Raw genomic sequence first — 26,508 nt, 5'->3', positions numbered from 1 at the left:
GAGGGTATGAAAATGTACACACAATATGCTGCTACATATTGAGAGACATTATATCAGTCCCATGACCTCCATTCTCCAGTCTCTTCTTAGACGTTCTCCATATGGGCCAAGAAGCTATTAAAGGCAAAAGATCCCTTTAATTTGTTTGTAATAAGAATTCTTGTTTGGGATGTTCAAACAAAATGTCTTGCTCATCTAAACAGGTTGGGTTTTTTAAAATGGAGAACACTATGTGAAACTATTTTGATTTCTACTTGGCAGTTGTTTAATATTTCTCTTCAGAAATACAGTTCTGAAGATAACAGAATAACACAAGTGCAGAGAGGGACATCAATATCAAACACAAGCATAACAGGACTAATGCTTCCGTCTCTTCCTACTCCCTTCTGCGACTGCAAGATATTTGCTTTTATCATCACCATCATTTGACTTCCCAATCCTGACTACCATTTACAGTAGTACAATAGGTCCTATCTAGAGTTGCTGAATCAAAGCAAAATAGCCCTAGAAATTAAACTATAAACAAGAAAAAAATAACTCCAAAGAAGCCCCCACATATAAAAGCTTCAACACAAATTGTGAATCACGCCACGGCAATCTCACATCCCATAAGAAAGCCCTGCCCTTGCTCTTTCTTTTGTTGCTCTTGTGTGTAGAGAAGATAAAAATAATTCATTTAGGCTTAGTCATCACAAAACATTAGCTGAGCCTATCACTTGTCTTCTTCATTTTTTCAGCACAGGGCATCTCCAGATGTCGATTTCAGTTTATGAACTGTAGCTATTGGGGGCGGGTACAGGGAGGGGACATGAAATCTCTCAACTATTCAGGGATACATACTTTCAGATACAGATTCACTGATATAATGCTGGAAAGCATAGCCAAAACTGAAAATGCATTTGCTTCTACACACTGCTACCAGTGCATTCACTACGAAGAATGAAAATGGCTGAATAATCAACTGCAGACAACTGCTGGGGTCATGGAAGGAGGTGGAGAGGTTGAAACCTTGAACTACTGTTGCTGATGTATAGTATGTTTATCTCCCTGTTCCCTATGGTGTGTAGTTGCTAGTTATCTCAAAGGATGAATGACTTGCCTGCCATGAATTATGTCTGCTTATCCTTGAGACGGTGCATGCACTATGTGATTATGTCATCTAAGAATACAGCCATTAGGGAATTACAATGGTGAACAAAAATGTGTGTCTTGTTTTTGCCATCATATCAGGGGCTTCTGTATATTTCTGTAGTGCTGAGGCGGGAAAGAAATGGAGGGATCTGTAAAAGAGGATGACTGTCACCTGTTGCATTAGCTACCTGTTAAGTTTTCTGCTGTTATTGTTTTTGCAGAAAACCAGACTACACTGAGAGTGTTTTAACAATAAAAATCTCCTTGATTCTGCAGAGGATTTTAATCCATCTGATCACCAAGAAAGCAAAAACTTATCAGCGAAGATTAATGGCCAATGTAGGTAGAACAAAGAGCTCTCAGGCATTTCTCTTGCATTGGGATCATGTCTACATGACCGAGTGTATTTCTTCTGAAGAGCAAGATGTATTTTTTAAAATTAAAATCAATTGATTTAGTGACAGAATTTACAATAGTGTATTTGACAAGTCTATTGACCTACACGACACACGCACAAGACCCTGTGGCATGGTTAATTCAGAGAAGCAGACTGTTGTTTACAATAATAAAAATATATAACATTTAAAGCATAAACACCTATCAAAGTACAGTTAGTGATCCTACTAAGCAGAGTGGGCTGAAGGAGGCAGAGGGTCAGGAATGTTGCACTGAATTGAACAGTTAGCTCTTCAGGATAACACCTGAGCAAGTTAGGAGGATAAATCACATGATTAAATTGAAAGCAAAGCACAAGTCTATAAAAGGCTCAAACACGCTTTATTACAGTCTTGCAAAATTCTACTCAACCATTTGCCTGGGACACTTTATTTATTATCTCCTGGTTTCATCAGTTCCCAATACTAAATAACTGAATATACCAGTTAAATGCTCCCTTTCAAATGTTACTACTATACGGGGGAGGGAGGAAAGCACCGTTAACTGGCAGGAATAAAATGATTCCAGACATGGAAGTAGTATTTATAGACACAATGGCACTGGTTGGGCTCTAGGCTCCCCAATTGTTTTTGAAGGGACTGCCTCTCCTACTGTGGTTTCACAATAGTAGGTCTTCCCAAAGGTGACCACCGAACATATCATCTGTTAACTATTTTGTCATAGTGCATTTTCAGAAATAAGTTAAAACACTATACTCTGGACCCTCCTGCACTGTGCTCTGGATGAAGAGCACTTTAACTTCTCTCTCGTCTGACCTGCAGTTTACCTGGTGAAAATTTTTCTGAGAGTAAAAAAAGGCTTGTGTAACTACAAACTGCTCCTTTACAGAACGGCCACACAAACTCTGGGCTTCTGTACTTCAGTGTCAATGGTACATGAATGCATGGATAATGCAATTTCAAGAGAGCGTATACTGCTCCAATCAACCCCTACAAAACTTTTAAAAAAATAACTTTGTGTGTTTACTTCTTTCCTTGCAATCTTTACTAAGTGAACACCCTCCTGTCCTGGCAACCCTGATAGGTTGTCCTGAACATTACCAGATAATATATAAAACCTAATCCTCATTTGAACATTCCTGGAACTGGGCCAGAACATTTGTATCTTTCCAGGGCACAGCTCAAGCTAGTACTTTTGATATCTGTTTCTGCCAAGAAAAGCCTTGGTAGGACATGGAAAGAGGAAATCATTCTCTTATTTCCATGTGGACACAGAACACTTTGCCCAGGAACAGAAGATGCCACACAAAGGGACAAAGAGCAATCAGATTTAGTTTAGAAAATATCGATCCCACTCGTATACGTAAAACTGAATTTCTTTCTGACACAAATTTATTTTTAAAAAAATCAAGATCTTGGAAGTGAGTATAAATCCCTAAATAATCTATGCTTTTGTTCAGATAATACTTTATCTGTGGGTATAAACTAAAGAACTTTGAAAATTTGGTATTAATCTCATCTCCCTCTCCATATTGGTTTAAATTTTCATTCTCTTACATACAATCTATTTTCCCCCCACACTGCCCCTTCACCCACCACCACAAATGAGGAGTTATACTGCATGACTCCAAGAAAGTTTTAATTAATATACTAGATCCCAAACTCAAGAATAATCTGTTCATGGAAAAATAAAGGCAACAGATTTACAGGTTTTTGTATGCAAGGGGAGAAAGGACTCCCTTGTTAGTTTCTATTTATGGACCCATAGCAGATGACCTGAATCTCCTCCATCCCCATCCCCCTTCCATTGAGCCTATAGCTCAGATTATTCTCTTCCTAATGAAAACACCACCTGCCATATGGACAGGAGATTAATTACATTACATTTATATTAATAAAATACATGAGTCACATTTGCACCACACATACTTTATGTGTTATAGCAGTGCTTTATATTTGGGTCTGTATACAATAGAAAGACACTCAAAAATGGGATTTTCCTCACTGAATTTTAGGAAAATGAAGATCAGGTCTGATTCATATTTCAGTCTGAATGCAAATCAACTTAAGGGTAGAAAGGTAGTTTTCTCTTTCCACTTAGTCACAAAGCCTGAGCCTTAGGCCAAGGTTTAACTGCACCCCTTCTCCACCCCAAAAACACCACCTTTCTCACCTGAAGCCTGATCCAAAGCCCAATAAAGTCAATGGCTGGCTTTCCATTGACTAAAACAGACTCTGAATCAAGCCCTGATTTTTACCTGGTTTAGAGATGCTGGCGACTTCCCCTTAGATTTTTGGTAAATGTTGTTTTCCAAGACTCCCAAAACATAATTTTCACATGCTCCAGATTAATGCACCTCAGAACATGTTATGTATTCCAGAGCAAGTTAGACTTTAATTCTGTCGTGTCCAGACCCCAGCTTAGGGAACTTCTAGAGCTGCTGAGCTCTATAAAAGCATCTTTCAAAGGCAGGGAAATGAGAACAGAGTGGTAGATTACAGAGGAGAAGGGACTTGGGGCTCCAATGGAAGTCAAAAAGAGGGAGTGACCTTATCTGAATTTGACCAAAACTTTTGGGTTTAATTTGCTGGGTGAGCAACAGTTCAAGCGAATTATTTCCCCTATCCCTAATGCTATACTCATCACTCAATTTACAGAATGCTCTACCCCTCATGTTGTGTCTCAGGGAACATTTCCATCTCTCCGCTAAAAGACGCATTATTCATGTTTCTGGGAATGAGGAGTGGAGAATTAGAAAACAAAATGCCTGAATAGGAGACGTTGCACATAAGAGTTTCACCACTCAAAGATCACTGCAAAATGAGTCACTTACTGTACTGCTGATGCATTTGTGTTGAATTAAGGAGTGCAGCAAATTGATTTTATCCCCAGATTTAATGTTCTGTCCTACAAGCATTATTTGTTTGGGAGGGAGTTCTGTCTTTGGCGACAAGACCAGCATGGAATTCTCTGCTGGTCTAGTCCACTTCCCTTCTCCCTAAGGAAAGCCAACTAATACAAAATAATATCAATCTTTTAACAAAAAAGGGAACAAAGATTAAACAACAAGAAATTCCACAAGCACTGTTCTGTCTTAATGATTAGGAAGTACCTAAGCATGTTTGGTTTGTCCAAGTAAAGGCTGTGGGATTTTTTCAACCCACTCTTACATTCCTGACTTCCATTCCCTGCTTATAGCAGAACTGTGACAGAAAAGATTCTCCAGGACTTTAATGCTGCTTGATACCAGACTTTAGGGTAAAATCCTGGTCTTGCAAGGGAGTCTTGCCATTAACTTCAATGGAGCCAGGATTTCACTGTAAGGGTGCAACCCCCCTCAACGTCATAACTTGCATCCTCTCTGAAACTTTTCTCCTCCTCTTGCACAGAGCATAGGAATGAATATGCATCTGGCACTATGCCATCTCCCTGGCTGGCACAGAAATGGTACTTGCCAACAAAAGACACCCAAAGTTTCTCTTTAAAAGGACTATTAAGATTCCGGCGAGAAAGGCAAATGGAGGGAATCCCAGAGTTATCCCTTTTGTTCTTAACCAATAGCCTTCCATATCAGGCCATCTTGACTATCTGGCTGAGGACTGGTTGTGAATTTCTTCAAGGCAAGTCAACATCTCTACTGGTTTGGCAACAGCTGGAAGGCAGAGATTGCCTGAGATGCAAACTTCAATCCCAGCAACTGGACTGCAGATCAAGCCTCATGGTCAGGACAGATTCTGTCCCTCAATGTTGTATACACACCTATTACGACAATGTGCATACATAACCCACTCTGACTTTGCAGGAGCCACACGTGGATCCAAGAGCAGATTTTGTCTGGAGTTGTTTTTAGCTTCGTAATGGCTTCTATCTCTCTTAAATAACAGAGAAAACATGCTGTTTATAAACCCAATAACTTCTTAAATGTATTCACCAGTTTATTCCTTTAACAGACAAACAACGCCAAAGTTCCATTAGATGTACGTATTTTATATTTTTACTTTTGGGAACAATAGATTGTTCTTTTAACAAGTATGTTGTGTAACTGGAATTTATATTTTCAGGTACAGGAACCGTATGTTTTATCACAGCAGTCTTTTACAAAAGGACTGACAGAGATGCTATTTGTTTCACAACTTCCACTCGCCTGTTCTAACCATATCTAAGGAAGACATGATTAGATTGGTGCCTAAGTCATAAGTCTATACGTCCAAAATTACCCCCCCCCCCAAATATTAAACATACAAAAGAAAATCAACGTTCACAGCACACAGTGCAGGTAGCTAAAGTTTCAGTGCATTCGTTTTCCTAACCTATCCCCAGCATTTTCAGCAGAGCAGGGATACAAGTCTCAATGCTTGAATGCAGTAATGTTTATTGCACTAGCTTGGTGATTCACTAAGTACAGGATGTGCCCAATTATCCTGTGTATTTTTCCAGTCCGATTTCATAAACTCCAATTGCACAAGTACAGGAATTCATCTTTTCTTGCTTGTCCATTAAAGCTCATTTTATGGAAGATCCTCCACCTTGAACAACAAAAATGCAAGCTGGCTACACACATATTTTTTGGTTTTGTTGTTGTAACCATGGAACCAACAAAATCAGCTGCTGAGTAAGTATATTATGTGATGAAATAACCAGTTTGGTCTTTGTCTGAACCTGTTAAAAAAAGCTTTGCCTTTTATACAGGACACAACTTCTGCTCCAAAATCCAAAAGTTAAAAACAGCAGTTCTGAGGACACATGTATTCTAAGCCAACAACATTTGGCTGCCTAATATAAAAATTTACAGAACTGTTACAACTAAAAACAAATCATTGGAGCTTTCCAAGATAAATAATTACTTAGAATTCTGGTTATCAGGCCATAAATGTGGCTTCTAATCTAATTGGTTTCAACATCATTGGAGTGATAAAAAGGAACAACATAAATTTACGGAGCTGTAAAGAGAACGTCTATATTCCGGGGAAATTGGCCAGACGTTAATGCTTCACACTTTTCCTTTCGAAACTAATCATGCCGGTAAATAAAACACTTTATTTTGAACTTAAAGTACATGATCAAGGTAATGTGGCCAACAATAAACCGACTTATCTTGACAACCATCTTGTTTCACCTTCTAGAGTTCAAGTATGCATTTTTATTTACTTTCCCAACCAAAACTCGCTTCCTTAGTAAAATTAATAAAGATGGCATTGTGAAACTGTCAGACTAATAAACCACCAGTGCCGTTTCCTAGTTTCCCATCCTGGCACGTGTGCAGCATTTATTAGAATCCTAGAAGCTAAAAAAGGAAAATAGAATGGCAATACAAGACGTAGTTGCTATACAGTGCTTTTCACCTGTAGATCTCAAAGCAGATTAAGTGAAGTGTCACTGTGCCTCTTTTGCAGATGGGGAGACTGAGGTACAGAGAGGTGAAATGACTTGCCCAATGAAATGACAGCAGGTCAGTGGAAGAGCTAGCAACTGAACCTATGTTTCTTAATTTGATGATTTATCCACTGGCCCATGCTGTCTCCCCAGTGTGAATATCTGTTATATTAGGGGTTCTCAAACTTCATTGCCCCACGACCCCCTTCTGACAACAAAAATTACTATATGACCTCAGGAGGGGGGACTGAAGCCTGAGCCTGCCTGAGCCCCATTGCCCTGGGCTGGAGGGGCCAAAGCTGAAGCCCAAGGGCCTGTAACCTGAGCCCTGCCACCCAGAGCTGAAGCCATCAGGCTTTGGCTTCAGCCCCAGGCAGTGGGGCTCGGGTTTCAACTTCGGCCCTAGGCCCCAGCAAGCCCCAGCAAGTCTAACACCAGCTCTGGCGACTCCATTAAAATGGAGTCACGACCCACTTTGGGGGCCCGACCCACAGTTTGAGAACCGCTGAGTTAGATCAACTAGCTTATGTACCTGGCAGTACATTTTCAAGACAGTCACATATCATCTTATTTGTTAATTTTAATACATGAAGCATGAATTATTTGCTAAAGTAAATATACACTTCAATTTCAAAAAGGTAAGAGTCTGAGGTAGATCTGTCTTCTGACCTAATAACCTTGAAAATGTGGGAAGGATTCTACTCCCTGCTCTGGTCCCTATATAGTCCTCTACTGCTTATCTGCCTATCCCACAAGCCCCAACGGAGGAGATGTGTAGCAGGAGCTGGGCACAGGAGAGGGCACCTCAGAGACCAAATGGACGGCCAAGGGGGTAAGATATGAAAATACACATCTGAAAACATAAGATTTAAAATGTGTTCCAACTTTAACCCAGCTTGAGAATTCTTTCCTTCTCTTGAGCACATCAGTCAGAGACACAGTACACTGTTTAAGGAAGTTGGTGCCACTTCCCAGGTGTGTGTATCTAGCAGTCATTTGTCAGGCTTTGCAACCCCACTTAAGAGAAAGACACGCCAAATTAAAACTTTTAAAGCCATTAATCACACCCTCACAATTTCAGATAAGGCAACATGCAACATATGCTTACGTGGGTCTTGCCTTTAGCCATAATCAGGACGTATTAACCTCTCAGTGGAAGAGGCTGTGTGAGGTACTCCAATAACAAACTGTTACAGAAAGGTTTCAGAGTAACAGCTGTGTTAGTTTGTATCCGCAAAAAGAACAGGAGTACTTATGGCACCTTAGAGACTAACAAATTTACTAGAGCAATGTTTCCCAAAATTGGCGCAGGGCCAAGGGACGTACTGGCCGCCGCTTCCCGCAGCCCCCATTGGCTGGGCACAGCGAACCGCGGCCAGTGGAAGCCGTGATCGGCCGAACCTGCGGACGCGGCAGTTAAACAAACCGGCCCGGTCCGCCAGGGGCTTTCCCCGAACAAGCGGTGTCCCAAGTTTGGGAAACACTGTATTAGAGCATAAGCTGTCATGGGCTACAGCCCATTTCATCGGATGCATAGAATGGAACATATAGTAAGAAGATATAGATATATACACACACACACATACAGAGAAGGTGGAAGTTGCCATACAAACTGTAAGAGGCTAATTAGTTAAGATGAGCTATTATCAGCAGGAGAAAAAAACTTCTGTAGGGATAATCAAGATGGCCCATTTAGACAGTTAACAAGAAGGTGTGACGATACTTAAAATGGGGAAATAGATTCAATGTATGTAATGACCCAGCCACTCCCACTCTCTACTCAAACCCAAGTTAACGGTATCTAGTTTGCATATTAATTCAAGCTCAGCAGTTTCTCGTTGGAGTCTATTTTTGAAGCTTTTCTGTTGCAAAGTTGCCACCCTTAAGTCTTTTACTGAGTTGCCAGAGAGGTTGAAGTGTTCCCCTACCAGTTTTTGAATGTTATGATTCCTGATGTCAGATTTGTGTCCATTTATTCTTTTGCGTAGACACTGTCCGGTTTGGCCAATGTACAAGGCAAAGGGGCATTGCTGGCACATGATGGTATATATCACATTGATAGATGTGAAGGTGAACGAGCCTCTGATGGCATGGCTAAAGTGATTAGGTCCTATGATGGTGTCACTTGAATAAATATGTGGACAGAGTTGGCAGCGGGCTTTGTTGCAAGGATAGGTTCCTGGGTTAGTGTTTTTGTTGTGTGGTTGGTGGACAGTATTTGCTTCAGGTTGGGGGGCTCCCTGTAAGCGAGGACTGGTCTGTCTCCCAGGATCTGTGAGAGTGAGGGATCATTTTTCAGGATAGGTTGTAGATCTCTGATGATGCGCTGGAGAGGTTGGGGGCTGTAGGTGATGGCTAGTTGCATTCTGTTACTGTCTTTGTTGGGCCTGTCTTGTAGTAGGTGACTTCTGGGTACTCTTATGGCTTTTTCAATCTGTTTTTTCACTTCAGCAGCTGGGTATTGTAGTTTTAAGAATGCTTGATAGAGATCTTATAGGTGTTTGTCTCTGTCTGAGAGATTGGAGCAAACACGGTTGTATCTTAGAGCTTGGCTGTAGACAATGGATCTTGTGGTGTGTCCTGGATGGAAGCTGGAGGCATGTAGGTAAGTATAGCGGTAAGTAGGTTTCTGATGTAGGGTGGTGTTTATGTGACCATCGCTTATTAGCACAGCAGTGTCCAGGAAATGGACTTGTTTGGATTGGTCTAGGCTGAGGTAAATAAATTTGTTAGTCTCTAAGGTGCCACAAGTACTCCTGTTCTTGTTACAGAAATGAAGAGGGAGAGGCAAAGGTCAATTGAATTCACTCTCTGTATAAAAAGACATTATGTCAGAAATATCTTAATACCTGAACACAAATGGGTTGATTAACATTCATGAAATGAGACTAATCAATTCTTTACATAAAATGAGACCAGAATTTAGGTCGCATTTCTATTCTTTGACACTTTAAATGCTTGGAGTGGAGTTCAAATGAATCATTGCAGCTTCAGAAAGTTCCCTATAAAGAGCTGCCGAAAGAGACAAATCATATGAAACACTGCTTTATTATTCCGCTGGCAGAGGCAAGATGCAATTGTACAAATGACAGTTGAAGGTATGCAATTCAGGTAGCACTTTTAACCTACTGCCGCGCACTGAAAAAACTGTTCTGTCCTGTTTGTGAACTGCAGGGAGTTAAATATCAAAGTAACTTAAAGCTTCTATTCGCAGACAATACTGCACATATTTTTGGATTTGTGTTAAAGCATTTAAAAAGTGCCTATTCAATTTGCTTCATTTCTAAGTTATGTTAAATGGTAACATTGAGCTACTACTGTACTTAGTATCTGATCCAAATGCTTTGTATGTAAATAGGCTAAATTTGGGCAGGCTAGGGGACATGGAGGTGGTGGAAATTCATCCATGAAAAAAAATGATATCTAGCTAAAATGTTACCCATTTTCTAATTAAACTACTTTTAAATAAAATCTTTGTCTTTTCTAAAAAGAATGTTCCAATTCTAAAAGTTACTGGCTCAATACAGGAATTACTGGGTGAAATTCTATAGCTTGTTTAATGCAGGTCAGACTTGATGGTCACATGGTCATTACTGACTCTAAAAATCTATTAATCTTAATAGACAAGTTAAAAAAAGACAGTTAATTCTAACTTCCCCTTATCCAACACAGAGCTCTATGCAGGTTCATGAACTGTAGGAACAAAGGAACTACCTTACTCCTAATTGTGTCTTTTTTAACTCAATCATTTAGTTAACCCATTCCTGAGCATGTGTGAGTATACAGATCTTTAAACGATTATTTTTTTCCCCTAACCAAGCTTTTCAAAATGTGAAAAAACTTCTTGGATCAGCTCTCACTTTTTGAAAGCAAAAAGGTAGACATTTTAATAAAACTACATCCTTAACAGTATGTGGACTTCTATCTTACCTACAGGCCACAGCTAGTGTGGTGGGAGCCGAACATTCAAGCCATTATCAGGTCTTGAACATTTTATCAATGTCTGTTCCCTGGTGTATTCCAATATCTATGTGTATATACAATTTAATGCAAATCAAAACTTCATTTTCTTTATCACCAGAGAGAAGTGAGGAAAATTTTTACATTTCACCTATATATTTCTCCATAAATAGAACAAGCATTTAAATATCTTTTTTAATGTGAAGTTAGGATGAAGAGGTCAGTGGAGAAACACAAGAATAAAGAGTACAATATACTGTGAGGACAATACCAAAGATTACCTATCATTTTTGGTCCTGTAAGAATAGTGCTATTTCTAATTTGGCTTGAGTCACTGCTGTGACTCTCAATCCCTTTACTCAAACAGAGCAACAGCAAAAGAGGGAGTGATATATACGTGAAGAAATTGCAAGAATTTGTTCCACTTATATGTGGAAACAAAACTGACGGATGCAGATCATTTTGGGGTGTCTGAGGAGGAGGGGTACAATGGATTCAATATTATGTGGTGAGATGGAGAAGAGGAAGAGTAATTCTTCAGGAATGTGCACATTAAACGTCTCCCCTTTCCTGTATTCAAGGTTAGATCCTGATCCTGCAACTGATTCTGAGCACGTGGATCCCTCTATTTGTTACTTCAGCACATCTAAGTGTGGGCAGACCCCTGCACCTGCTCCGAGCCCAAATGAAGTCAATGGAGCATTGCACAGGTGCAGGGGCCCACCAGCATGAAATAAGTTGCAGGATCGATGTCTAAGGTTTGATCAGAATCAGTTATGCATTCCTATTCCAAAATCTGGACATTTAAGCCCTGATCCCATTGAGCTCTGTGGCACTACTCGCACGACAGCATATCAGCATTGGTGGCATCCAGGCAACGTGTAGCTATATGCCACAGTGAAAAGCAAGCTGCATCCACACTACAGTGTGTAGCTACATGTGTCAGTGAAAAGCTCTGCCACCGGGGAGGCAGCGGGGAAGGGCTCCAGCAATGGGGAAGCAGCGGGACTGCTAAAAATAGCAGAGTAGACAAGGAGGCACTGCTTGGGCGAATAGAGAGCCATGTAAGGTATATACCTGGATACATCCCCATAGGATTCAGGCACATCTTTACTCTACTCACCTAAGCAGTGCCTCACCATCTACACTCCTCTTTATATCTGTGGTAGGGGGTCTACCCATGTATGTACCCTACACTCCTCCAAAAGAAGTGAGCAGAGTGGGCGTACCTTAGTCACTCTTGTACAGAAGTCTTTGCAGAACTGAGACTATACTAGGGAAAGGGCGAGTCTCAAACACTAGTGTACAGGTAGCATTATCTGAGGTGAGCTAACTTTTATATACAAAATGCCTAAACTTATTCCACCCCACCCTCTCTTTTTCCCAAGCAAAAACTGAATACTGCTTCTAACTGTACACTGTTGGTTTGTGTTCTTTTCATATTAATTCCTCCAACTCCCTTAGAAAAATAGTAGGACTATGCTCAATGTCTGAGATGCAGGGTTTTAGCCATGATACACCCATCTGTGCACATTTCGGAGAACTCTCCCTCTTCATTTACACCAAAGAGACACTGTCAGCTCAGAACATAGTCATTTAAAAACAAACAAACTTAAAAGCAGTTTCAGGGACTACCCTGAATCACCCTGACAATTGTGGTTTTACAAATCCTACTGTCCTATTTTTAAAGAGTTTCTCTCTCCCCTGCTGTGTGAAAGACCCACACAAACAATACAGGAAAGCAACTGACAATAAAGGGGAAAGAGTGAAATCGACTCTACCCAAAGGGCCTAGTCCCAAATCCTCTGGAGTCAACTCCAAATGACTTCAATGCACTTCATATTATGTCCAAAGTGCTGTCAAGTGCACAAAAGTAAACAGACTTAAAAAATCAAGAGAAAAAAGTGTTTTTCTCTAATATCTTTCATTTACAATAATCTTAGCTGTTGCATGTAACAATAGCAGGTAAAAATAATCCAGACCATAAGTGACTTTTAAACTGTCCCTTTGATATTAGTGAGTCACATGGTTAAATACTTACCATGCTGTAAACCTATCTCAAGGCTTTCAGGAGCTGAAAATAAATGTATATTAATACAAAAACCACAATGTTGTATGCCAGTTAAAGCTGGTCTACAATTCACTGATACACATAAAACAAAATCACCCAGCAAGGAAATGAAAATTAAGACATCTAACAAGTACACACTCTCTGCTCCTCCATCAACCCCCCACAACTCACCTCACCACTAGAGCTACCACCATATTTCATAACCTGAACTCTTCCAGCACCTGTTTCGTTAAACTCACCACTACTGCCACCACAAGCAGAGGGACTTTACCCCCACTATCCTTTCTGTACAGCTCAGGGGCGGCGGGATCACCCTCACTCATGTTCAGGGCAATGGGTGCTAGAAGGCTGGTATCCTTACTGCGGTAGAGAACATACGTGTAAACTATCTTTTTAATGGCAGTCGCTATATGTCAGTATCATATTATCCTAAGAATGTTAGTATTAATGTTACTCTATAAGAAGCATATAAGAAAAAAACCCATCTCTCAAGAAATAGGTTACCCTTCACCAATAGTGTTTGTAATTAGGAGGCGTTTTCCTAAATGACCTTCTTCATGTAAACTCCCCCTCAAGCTAAGAGTACCCAACTACTAAAAACAGCTAAAGGTAAAACCTGCTGCATGAAGGTCCTAAAAGAAGATAGCAATGCTGCATGCCTGGAAGGTGTCATTTGTCCGTAACATCTCAAGCATTCAGACAGAGATGGACAGAGACACGCTTGACTTAATGCTTCTCCCCCTTTCCCCTCTCTTGGAGCTGGTATTATGTTTGAACATTTTGCCCCAAGTACCTATAGCCGTTACTGATTTTACATGCTACTTTCCTGCAGGAATCATTTCCATACACGCCATTCTATTTATGTTTCTCATTTCTAATCAGAGAGTGAAAGAATAGCACTTGCTAGAAATGACTTCTTGGTATACAATCCATTTTCAGGCAGTGCCAACAATAGTACTGCTTAAAGCTAATCCATTAACTCAGCTTACCTGTTACACTCCCATCTCCCTAATAAATGGGAACTGCACTGAACCTGAAAACTGCTTTTAAATGACATGTGTCATGTACTTGGAAAGCTGTCGATTTGGATTAAGACACAAGCAAACCAAAATTGTCATATGAGTTTCTCACATACTGCATATGATATTCAAAAACTAAACAAGCAAAGAATTTGAAATCTTCTCTCTTTTTTGAGTTACAGCTGGAAGTGTTGCATGCATTACTGCATATAAACTGTTCAATGTCTATACTTTGCTTTCAACAAATGATACCCATAAATGACAGCATAAACAGAGAATCTCTAGTGTTGAGGAAGCAAGCGTAAAGTATGAAGTTAACCGTTGTGATTTCTCTTTTCAAAATTCTCCTTGCCCCTCTATAAAAGCGGAGGGCAAACTACAGGATCCGGCACATCAGAGCTTTCAATCCGGCCCGCGGGATTGCCAGCCCCGTGGCACAGCGGGGCTAAGACTGGCTCCCTGCCTGCCCTGGCCCCACGCCGCTCCCGGAAACGGCCAGCACCGTGTCCCTGTGGCCCCTGGGGGAGGGGGGAGCAGAGAGCTCCATGCGCTGCCCTCTGCCTGCAGGCCCCGCCCCCCGCAGCTCCCATTGGCCGGGAACAGGGAACCACAGCCAATGGGAGCTTCGGGGGTAGTACCCACAGGTGAGGGCAGCGCACGGCAGAGCCGCCTGCCCCAGCCCACCCCCAGGAGCCACTGCTGGACATGCTGGCCACTTCCAGGAGTGACGCCGGGCCAGGCAGGGTGGATAAAAATCAATTATTATTTTTTAAATAAAAAAAAATCAGATTTTTTTGATAAAATGCTTTTTGAGGAAAAAACCTATCTAAAGATAGTTTTAATTAAGATACATTATAGCTCAAAGATATCTCATCATGGAATAGGGATTATAAATTCTAATTCTATAGTATGAGACAATATACTCATGTAATGTTTAAGAAAAGTTTTGTAAATGAGTTCCAATAGTTCATGGATTAGGGACCCAATCTTAAGGGGTTCCAGGGGCTTCTGTATAGATTATTTAGGTTAATTTTTCTATCTACCCATTGGGACTCAGTGCTCAGTCTAGAAGATACCATCAGAGATGCTTAGTTTTGAAATTCCCAAACTGTGGATTTGTGTCTCCAGAGATAACATGCTGGTTAACAGCAAAAATGTTTTTAAATAAATAAATAATATATAGAGGTGAGAAATAACAGACTTCAACCTTATTGTCCCTCTGCAAATTTGTGTACACAGAGTCAATCCTTTACCTCTCTCTAAAAGTGCAAAGTTTCAAAAAGTCCAATGAATAGAAGATTGCTGGGGATGGAATAGATCTGGACAAGGAGAAGAAGTCTGGAGATAAATGTGAGAAGGGAGGGACAGGCAGTAGAAACAAAAGTGAAACTGTTTGAGCAGCATATTCCAGAAGTCTTGAGGTCTTTCTGAGTGTAGCCTTCATTGATTTGAGATCTACCATACCATTCTCTCACTAGAAGGGAAAACCTATAATGACAGCAGGCCATAAAAGAGACCCAGTTTGGGAATATTTTAATGAAGTTCCTCTACCTGTGGGTAAGACAGGCATGTGTGCAAAATGCAAACAGTGCAACAAAGAAATGCAAGGTCTGGTTGCCCGAATGAAACAACATCATGAGAAGTGTTCCTTCTCAGGAGGAAGCTGAGTTCAAGATGATGAAAGGAACATGTCTGAACATGCAGGATCTTCAGACTTTTATTTCATACTTCTTTCTTAAGGACTGCCTGTCTTCCTTCTGGACTATTCTTGAATTCTCATGTTTGAGCAAAAAATATAGTTGTTACTCTATGGTACTATAATTTTAGATGCAGTTGTGATAAAAAATAAATAGCTGAAATAGGCAGATCTTCCTTTTACAATTTCACCTTTAAAGTAGTACTGAGTATCAGTAAATGCAATGAGTAATACTAAATAAGCAATATGGTAATAATAATTAAATAACTGCATTGACTTATTTTGTTTAGGAGAATCCATCCTCAACATACAGGATTCTGAAGACTATCCACCTTCAAGATCAGCATCATTTTCTACAGTTTCAGAGTTATCTGCCAATGATAGTGTTTCAGTGACATCATGTATGTCACATAGCCACAGTGTATCACCTGTAGCAAAAAGAAAAAAAAATCTCCATCATCCAGACACAACCATAGATAAGTTTGTGATAAGAACCAGCAGATTACAAAAAGAGGTAATTGATGAAAAAATTGCCCTGTTTGTTTATGCAACAAACTCTCCTTTCCGTATGATTGAGAACCCACACTTCATTAACATGGTTCAGTCATTAAGACCAGGATACAGTACACCCAACAGAGCAGATGTCTCAGGCAAATTCCTGGATAAAGTGTATGAAAGAGAAATTGAGCAGTGTACAAAGGATCTAGAGGGTGAAATTGTTAATCTGAGTCTTGATGGGTGGAGCAATGTCCACAATGATTCTATTGTATGTGCCTGTGTGACAACAGAAGAAGGGAATGTCTGCCTTACAGAAACAATTGATACATCAGGAAATGCGCACACACAGCAGAATACTTACAAGATGTAGCAGTAAAAGCTATAACAAACTGTGAAAAAAAATTCAAATGTCTAGCATGCAGCTTGGTCACAGACAATGCTGCAAATGTATCCAAGATGAGAAGAAATTATTTAGAAGAGAATGAAGAGAGTCCCAGGCTAATAACATATCACTGCAGTGCTCATTTGATGCACTTCCTAGCCAAAGACTTCAGTGTTCCAGAAATTAAGGCTAATGTTGTTGAAATTGCAAAATACTTCCATAACAACCACTTTGCAGCAGCTGCTCTGAAAAAAGTGGGAAGAACCAAGCTAACTCTCCCACAAGACGTGCGATGGAACTCAGTAGTGGACTGTTTTGAGCACTGTGTCAAGAACTGGCCTAATCTGATGACAGTTTGTGAACAAAATCGTGAAAAAATAGATGGCACCCTCACAGCCAAAGTTCTCAACATTGGGCTTAAGAGAAATGTTGAACACATGCAGAGTACCCTCAAGCCTATTTCTGTAGCCTTGAACAAAATGCAGGGAAATAGCTGTTTTATTGCTGATGCTGTTGAAATTTGGAAGGAACTGAGTGCGATCTTAAAAATAGAAATATGCAATGACAGAGTTAAATTACAAGCATTAAAAAAACGAATGGGACAAGCACTATCTCCAGCTCATTTTCTTGCAAATATTCTCAATACTCGGTACCAGGGTCAAACCTTAACTGCTGAAGAAGAAGAGCTGGCTATGATATGGACATCCAGCAATTATCCCTTCATAATGACAAGTATAATAAACTACAGAACTAAGGGTGAACCATTCAAGAAATACATATTTGCTGGTGATGTTTTAAAGAAAGTCACACCAGTGAACTGGTGGAAGTCACTTAAGCACTTAGATTCTGAGACTGTTGAAGTGATAATCTCACTTTTAAGAGCAGTAGCTTCTTCTGCTGGTGTAGAAAGAATGTTTTCTTCCTTTGGACTAATTCATTCCAAATTGAGAAATCATTTGGGACTAGAAAAAGCAGGAAAGCTTGTTTTTCTTTTCCAGATTATGAACAAACAGCAAAATGAAGATGAAGACGACTGAGTTATCTGCAGAAGCCAATATTTTAAGTTTCTCATGTTGACCTGGCTGACATACTCAACTTAATTTTGGGGTTTTTTTATAAAATATTTCATTTAACTATTTTAGTTAAAAAAATTTTAACAAAAACAAACCTGATTTTAAAAAACTTGAATGTTTAACTAAATTCAAAAATTCACATGCTTGTTTTGTTAAAATATTATATGTTTGCTGTTGAAGAAAAAAATCCAGAATACATAACGTTGTAGTTGTTTTAGTTAAATAAAACAATTTAAATGTCTGTCTGGTGATGTTCTCCTCCTAATACAGCAGGGCAAGAAAATCCTCCAAATATTAATGATTAACCTGTTGAATTGGAAATAGTTCACCTCCCAATGACTTCATAAATATCTGCCTCAATTACCTTTGGTAAATGAAATAACCAAACAATCATTCATTTTCTGATATAGCTGTAAAACTAATCTGAAAAGTTTTCAAAATAAATCACTTAAAAAGTGTATGGTGTGTACTTTCTAAAAATGAAACCTACATCTTTCTCTGAGTTGTGAAGAATATGTATTAAGTTTATAACAACCAACAAGAATTACTTTTATGTAGAAATCCATGATTAAATAGAGTCTTCCTGACTAGTGATTTAAATCAAATCCACCCTGGGGCCAGGGCAGGCAGGGCTGTGCGCTGCTGCCACCCCGGTGCCCCTCGAGGTAAGCGGCGCCGGGCCAGAGCTCGCACCCCGAACCCCTCCTGCACCCCACACCCCAGCTCTGAGCCCCCTAACCCCCTGCCTTGAGCTCCTTGCAGCACCACTCCTGCACCCCAACCCCCTGCCCTAAGCCCCCTCCTGTACTGCGCACCCCCTCCTGCACCCCTGCCCTGAGCTCCCAACCTCCTGTCCTGAGCCCCAGGCCGCACCCCTCCTGCACATCGACCCCTTGCCCTGAGCATCTTCCTGCACACCGCACCCCCTTCCACACACCACACTCCCTCCTGCACCCCAACCCCCTGCCCCAGCCCGACATTCATGGCCCTGCATACAATTTCCCCACACAGATGTGGCCCTCGGGCCAAAAAGTTTGCCCACCCCTGCTCTATAAGTTTATCAATTAGAACTGCTAAACTTTGCTGCATTCATGAAACAAAGGGAAGAAGTTAGCTGCTTCTGTGGTAGTTAAAATAAAAGGACACTTAGCAGGCTTTGATTCAGATTCAGCTCTTTTTAAAAACACAAAAAATGAAAGGTCAGAGAGCGAAGGCCTGATTCAATCTATACAAAAGCCAATACTGATATTTTTTGCCACTTCTAAAAATCACCTTATATTGTATTTTGCCTTCCTTGATATTTCTTACGTCGTCACTGAGGCAGAAGAGTCTGTCAAAATGTCGCTGGAAAAACTGCTTGCAGCTTCATGCAAGAGGTTCTTCCACTTCAGGCCTTAGTATCCTCCTCCTCAAGTTCTTCAACCTTACCTCCATTGTCACAACCTACTGCAAGCTAAAGGCAAGAATAAAGAAGAAGCAGAAGATGGAGTGAGGCGCTTCTTTGGACTTGGATAAGCAGCACCTGCTGCGGCCACAGACTGTTACAAGCAGCATTCTCAGAAAAATATGGATAGGTGAAAAGCCTGCTTGAATTGATCCTGGAAAGAACTGGTAAGTTACAAACTTCAATGACTAATGAATAATAAACAAAACTATCCTGGATGGACAAGCTGGAGGAGAGAACTGGATGAAGTGTACTGCAAAGAAAATGAAAACCACACTCTTCCAATTAAAAAGCTACACTTCTCACAACTAAATTTTAGTCTAAAGAAAACGTCTCTCTCTATATCCCCTGTAAGAGAGGTAAGTGAAGACTCTGGACAAACACACCCATGCCCATAATATATTGGCCGTTCTGGACAGACAGATGGACACACATGCAGCCTCCTGACCCCTTTATTATTTAAAGAGCGGATACTGAGGCTATAATACAAATGAACCCTACAGAAGATTTTCTTTACACAGAAAATTGCTACCTGACACTGGTGTGCAATCGGTCCAGTGCCAGTGTGATCAAGAGAAACAATTACTGTAAAGTGACTACTGAATGTAATTCTCAGGGAGGGAACTCTGAGGACCACAGGACAAAAGGAAATTTAACTCTCAGGGAAAAATTCCATCCTTTCAAATTCTGGGGAGCACAGCTGAACACAGACTAGTGAAGCAAGTCGTTCCAGATGCTGGCATGGAAACAGAATTACTGTTCCCCACCAAACTTTGGATCAACTTAAAACATTAAATTGACCTCTTTATTTGTTGGTGAAGACAGAAGAATATTAGCATCACAGTGGCACTGAAAGATCAAGAGGACTAAATGAGTATTTCAGTGTGTATATTCATATGTATTTAATTTAAGATTTTGAAAGTTTTTTCTGTTCACCAAATGCTTAGCTCTGGAAATTCCGTCGGAATATTTATTTAAAATATTTATTTGGGTTGGTATGATAATAAAGTTAATTAATAGTAACGTTGAATCTATCTCATTGATTGTTCATTTGCTTATAGAATACAGAGTTATTTCTAATAATAGATTCTGTATTTAGATTTAATGCCTTCTTATTTTACATTACCTTTCCACATTATCATAACAAATTCTGATTGATAGCTATACTCATGGTCAGAACTCAGAGAACCACTCTGAGTTTACTACCTCCCTTCTCTGCTACCACAAATGCTGATCATACAGCTCAATACTTTATAATAATGCAGAATCTTATTTTTAGACTACTTTGGTCAGTGCACTTTGTACATCTCTCATAGAGTTATATTAACAACCACTAAGATGCAGTTCAATGCTGACTCATATGCGTAACTTTACAAAATATAATTTTCCTTTACTGCATTGCTATTACTGTATTCAAAACCAAACATAAAAGAGATGTAAATAAAACAAAAACCACAGTTTACAAAAGAATGGTTGTTAAGAGCCTTCCTTTCAGTCAGAGCTGCAAAAGTGCATCACTAACTTACAATCTAGCAACTGTGAAACAGAAACTAACATATGGACGATTTGCAAAACAAGTTACAAAAATGGTGTTTTGCAGCTTTTACTTCACAAGGAAATTCAGCTCTAAAGTTCCTGAATTTCTAGCTGTGAGTACTAATTAGTCATAATCTGACACAGACATTCCCAACACTAAAGAAGCAGGGCTTGATTGGCCTCTAACAGACAGAATCCTTATTTACCTTGCAGATCTGCAAAATATGCTGAATTAGCCATTTGCTGATACTACTCCACCTCTTTTAAACGTTTTGTTCCAAACCAGATTTATCACTTCTCATAAATAGTTGAGATTTTGACATGAAAGCACATTCACTCAATAATGATTTTCAAAAGCAATTAACTATTTAACTTTCCATGTTTATATTTTAGAAAATTAGCCCTCATTTCCTTGATCAAAGCTGACAGTTTCTGTTACTAAAGTTCATTGCAAAGATAGCTCTTACTTGATCTTCAGCTGCTTGTGGATGTATAGATAACAGCAGTGGCTGAGTAGCCTTTTCCATCTTCATTTAGCAGAAGACTAATTTTTGGAGGGGGTGCGGGGGGAGGAGATCAGCTGGAATATTGCAATGCCCTTTACAAATAACCATCTCCTCTGGTTACCTTCCCAACCGACCAGCATCATCTTTGTCTTACCTGAATTGAGTGTCAGTCATTTTACTTTCATCATCCAACCCTCTAGCTCAGACAGACTATGGGAATGCTGGTATGTCTATACCTCCTGGATCTAAAACAGATGCACAGTTGACTTTTATCAGCCTACTGGCAGCACTGCAGCCCAAAATGTCTCACTATCTCTGCTGGTGACCTGATATATGTCCCACTAGCAGCCTATGGAATGCCTTACAACAGAGCCCTCAAGGCAAAACCTCTAGGTCCTTGAAGGGAGAAACGAATAGAACCAATTAAAAGCAACCTTGTGTATCCATGCCAGAGTCCACAAACGTGTCAACAACACATTTTCAACAGTATCCAAGGCAGCTAATGGTTCTAACACAATCAGTGTGGACACTTGATCTTTGTACAGTTCCAAAAAGGAGTTAATTGGCCAATGAGATCAACAGTCTGTGCACTATATCCCGGCGAAGAACCACATTGCAAAGGGTCAAAAGAAATCTAAAAAGTAAAGAAAGTGCCAGCACTGCTTCACCATAAACTCAACAATCTACGACCATAGAGACAGAAAATAATTGTTGAGTTTATCATAGTCAACAACAATTTGAGTGATACAATTGTGCTTCCAAGAGGTGTTAACAGTCTACTAAAAGTCCACTTCAGTTCCCCATGCATGATTTTACCAGCCAACCAGGCTCCATTGGTCCAAATCCACCTCTAGTACCTCAATAAGAAAAACAGCCTGAATTCAGTTCAGAAGTGGCATATATCTGTCTTCATGGAATAAGCAAATCTGGCTCAAGTCCAAGCCATCCTGTTCATAAAGCAGACTGATAACTCCTTGCAGCAAGAAATATCTGACACTGTCTTAGGCGGGACCGTTCGGATGCACCAAACTGTCTGCCGCCCAGAACAGTTCAATTTCTGGGAACTTCAGGCCTGATGTGACAGAGGAAAATCATCTTTTCTCTGCTTCTATCACTGCTCTGGCACAAGATTCCAAAAATTCTTTATGCTGCAACCAGTCAGATTCAGAATGCAATGTCCATCATCTGTTCTTTAGCTTCCTCCTTTCCAGCTTCCTCCGGTGTGGATCATCTACCTACCAAAGTGACCTTCAAAGATGGCAGAGAAAAAGGGGACATTAAGGAGCCAATATATTACTAAGGACAAAAGATAATCAAGATGTTCAGTTAGATATCCAGAGTGGTTTACTGGTGAAACAGCTGACCAGTTCCACTCAATCATTTCTGAAAATGTACCACTAATAAGAGAATCCAACTATGTTTATTAATCGCTGAGGCCACACCATTAAAACAGATCCTCCACCCAGCTGGAAGCAAAGTTGAGGCCCAACCTCAAATGAGATGAGGTAACAGCATTATTTTTAAAAGATATTTGTTTTCATTTAAAAGTTTGATCAGGAGCAAGAAAGACTACCATAAAGCTTTTAGATAAGAATTAAAAATGAATCTGGGTGTGTTCCTTTGACACAAAACCAGGCTGGATTTAGACCAGGATGAAATATAAAGATCAATTATTTGTGATAAGACAGATATCAGAGAAGTACACAGAACACAGCCAAAGCTATTACAACCTTACAGACTTCAAACAGGCTTTTGATAGCATTTGGCAGAAAGGGTTATGGCTAGTTCTGAGAACATATGGTATCCTCCCAAAATTGATCAAGCTGATAGAAAACATCTATAGCAAGTCAATGAGTGCCATAAGAGTAGAAAAGAAGCTGACAGAATGGTTCAGGACTGTAGAAGTGAGACAAGGATGCACACTATCATCACATTTGTTCATCTTGGTTCTGGAAGCAATAATGTCTGCAGCACTGTGAGATGAAATGAGAGGAGTCACGCTATGTGGTAGGACAATGCATAACCTTAGATTTGCAGATGATATTGATGTCACAGCATTGACCAAGGAGGATTTACAGAGAATAATTGATATCGCAGACTCGGAAAGCAGAAAATTAGGAGTGAAGAATAGCATGGAGAAGACAAAAATTAAGGAAATTGGAAGACAAGAGAAAGAGGCAAAAAGATAAAACTTGGAGGCAAAGAACTAGATCAAGTGGAAAATTGTGTGTACCTTGGAGGACTAATATCAAAGAATGGGAATTGTGAAGATTACATGAAAAGAAGAATCGTACTAGGTGCTAGCCAAGATCTGGAAGGCTATAGACATTTTGATAAACACAAGAATCAGTGTACCGTATTTGAGACAACATTCATATCAATACTGCTGTATGGGTTGAAATGCTGGACTATGAAGAAAGGCAATGAACGAAAGATTTTGACTGCAGAAATGAACTGGCAGAAGGGAATACTGAGAGTATCAAGACTGCAGAAAATAAAAAAGAAGGGATAAGAAAACAGCTAGGGCAGCAAATAACACTTTTACGGAAGATTCAAGGAAGATAGCAGAGTGTCATAAATGGACCCAGAAAGGATACCATACATGACAATACATACCAGAGTGCAAGGAATTAGAAACAGAGGAAGACTGGGGATGCGTTGGATTCAGAGAAGAATGAAAAGAACAAAAAGATTTAAAGATGAATGAAGCTATGAAGCTGATACAAGATAGAAAGTGGTGGAAAAAACTTAATTTGGCCCCACCACAGCTGTTGATCTGACAGATAGGAATCAAAGAAGATGAAGCTGGTGTGAATAATCATAAGAGAAGCCATGTCCAGAGGGCAAATGGATTTTAGAATTACTTCTTTTGCACTATTCTCCTCGATCAAAAGTTGTAATTCATGGGTGTGATGTCATAAAACTAAGACCATATCAGCTCTTTGCTGCATTGCACAGAGGAAATGAATCTTCTGAATATACTAGCCAAATAAGACAAACGCAACAGTGGTGGAAGTTCAGAGTCATGAACATTGTATGGTTGTAGCTCTATATATTGGGAGTGTCATGTCAGTCCAGAGGGTGGGTTGAGCTGGAGGACAGTTGGTCTGTACTGTATCATCCTCCAGCAAACACACAGACCTTCCAGTGGAAAATCCAGAGGAAAATAATACTGAGAGTTTCAGCACTAACCCTACAAGGAAGGGCAGGTCTACCAATCATAGCACAACTCCTCAGTGAGCTATGTTCCAAGATAGCCTATGGCAAAGTCAAAAAGCTTGCCATTAGATGTGGTCAGGAATTTTCCATAAGAATGATATTCCAAAGGAAAATGCAGTTTCCAGAAAATTGACCTTTTCTATGGGAAAATTTTGATTTTGCCAAAAATATATGATTTTCCTTCAGGAAAATCAAAATGAAATATTTCATATCAGGTCAATTTGACCCCAATCAGCATATTTCATTTTTGAATTGACCTGACATATCTTCTTTAAATTAGTTTCATAAAATATTCAACTGCAATTCTCTGTGGGAGTTGTAGTTCCAGCCCACATTTTCTCCTGTGGGCCAAACTCCCAGGAGGACTATATCTCCTATAAGGCAACACACTGATTTCTTTCTGGTGGAGCTAAATGGTGCATGATGGGAGATGTAGTTTGACCACGGAGCCCGGCCCACAGAAAAGAATGGGGGCTGGGATCACAACTCCCATAATGCACCATAAGGAAATGCAAATTCAATGTTGAAATGACTCAAAACAAAGCATTTTGGGACATTTCAATAAAGTGAAACAAAACATTTTAATATTGTGAATGCTGAAATGTTTTGTGTTGATCAAAAATGTCAAAACAAAATGTATCAACATCTCTGAACTGTAATGTTTCAGAATTTCCATTCCACAAAAAGTTTTGAAATGTCAACTGTTTTGAGATGAAAACAAATGCTGAAATGTCAGTTTCCCCCAAATTTCGCTCAACTCTACTAGCCGCGTAGTTGCTGAGAGACCCAGAGATTTCCTTGCAATTCACATCAACTATGTGCTTGGAGGTGCCTTCCACTGCCCCACAAGGGGATGAGGAGTCTAGAACTCCATATAAGTCACTGTATGTTTACCCAGCACACCACTGGTGGCACCATGTAGGGTACGTGTAGCTACATGCCACAGTGAAAAGCAAGCTGCAGCCATACTGTGGTATATAGTGACATGTGTCAGTGAAAGGCTCTGGCCTGGGGAGGAAGGAGGGAAATGTTCCAGCAGCGGAGAGCTGCTGGAGCTTTTCCCTGCAGCCTCCTCCTCCCAGCAGTACCAGCTTTACAATGGCGCCACTGGTGCCAAGCCCACACTCAAAAGGGGCCCCGGCGCCCACACCGTGGCCTCACCCCCCTGCTCCGCCTGCGCTCTTCCCTGAGGCCCCTTCACGGCCTCTTCCCCCTGAGCCCCTACCCGCCACTCGCTGCTCTCTGACGCCTCCCCACCTCGCTCCTCTCCACCCCCTCCCCCATGTGTGCGTAGCAGGCAGGACCTTAAGGGGAAGAGGCCGAGCTGGGGTGGGGCCTTGGAGCCAGGGCCATCCCTACCTATACGCAAAGTACGCAGCTGCGTAGGGCACCAGGGAATTTGGGGCACCACATTTCCTGGTGCCCTGCGCAGCTGCTGCTGCTCCTGCCCTGCCTCTTCCCCACCCCTGCTCCACCCCAGCCCAGCCCCCATCCCGCCTCTTCCCAGCCCGGCTCCACCCCTGCCCCGCCCCCGTTCCCCTGAGGACTGCTGCAGGGGTCAGGCCTGCACTCACCGTGTGGTAAATGGAGAGCCCCGGTCCCAGCCTGCTCCGCTCCCCTGACTCCCAGCCGCGCCGCCGGCAAGTGCTGGGGGGCGCTTAACCCCTTTCCCCCCACAAGGCTGAGAGCCAGGGGAGCAGAGCGGAGCAGGCTGGGGCCAGGTGGCCGTTTCCCCCTTGCCCCTCAGCCCTCCGCTCCCATGGAGGCGAGATTACCCTCCCCCCCCACCGGAGGCCTGGGGCCAGACTTCCCCCCCCCAGAGGCCTGGGGGGCTGCGTAGGGCACCAAAATGGCTAGGGCCGGCCGTGTTTGGAGCAAAGGGTGGGTGGAGCGGGGCCTCAGGGCAGAGCACAGGGACGCAGGGCCACGGTCTGGGCACCAGTGCCCACAAAAGATTAATCTGGCCCTGCCTGCCAGAGCCTTTCCCTGCTGCTAGAGTCCTTCCCTTCAGTGGGAAAGACTTCAGCAGCTCTCTGGCAGGGAAAGGCCTCAGCAGCAAGAAGCTGCCAAAGCCTTTCCCCACTGCCTCAGCCTTTCCCCACCGTGGGGAAAGGCTCTGGCAACAAGTCACTACACTGCTAAGAACAGCAGTCTAGACAGGGGAGGCATTGTTTGGGTGTGTAGGGTACATACCCACTGGGTTC

At 41.2% G+C, this 26,508-nt stretch overlaps 1 protein-coding gene and 1 long non-coding RNA gene across 6 annotated transcripts in view; both read right to left on the bottom strand.

Annotated features, from left to right (window-relative positions):
* FOXO3 (forkhead box O3) overlaps nucleotides 1-26,508 on the bottom strand; it is a 146,004-nt gene that overhangs the window by 75,351 nt on the left and 44,145 nt on the right. The window lies entirely within an intron of this gene.
* LOC122465023 lies at nucleotides 11,042-25,752 on the bottom strand. The gene is made up of 3 exons (XR_006289543.1): nucleotides 21,240-25,752; nucleotides 18,872-19,052; nucleotides 11,042-12,934 (listed from the first exon to the last, which is right to left on the bottom strand). It is a non-coding gene; the product is annotated as an uncharacterized LOC122465023 (long non-coding RNA).

The sequence above is a fragment of the Chelonia mydas genome, chromosome 3 (genome assembly GCF_015237465.2).
Source record: "Chelonia mydas isolate rCheMyd1 chromosome 3, rCheMyd1.pri.v2, whole genome shotgun sequence".
NCBI classification, from domain to species: Eukaryota; Metazoa; Chordata; order Testudines; family Cheloniidae; genus Chelonia; species Chelonia mydas.
The sequence above is the reverse complement of the archived record's forward strand: the minus strand, read 5'-3'. Positions and strand labels throughout refer to the sequence as shown.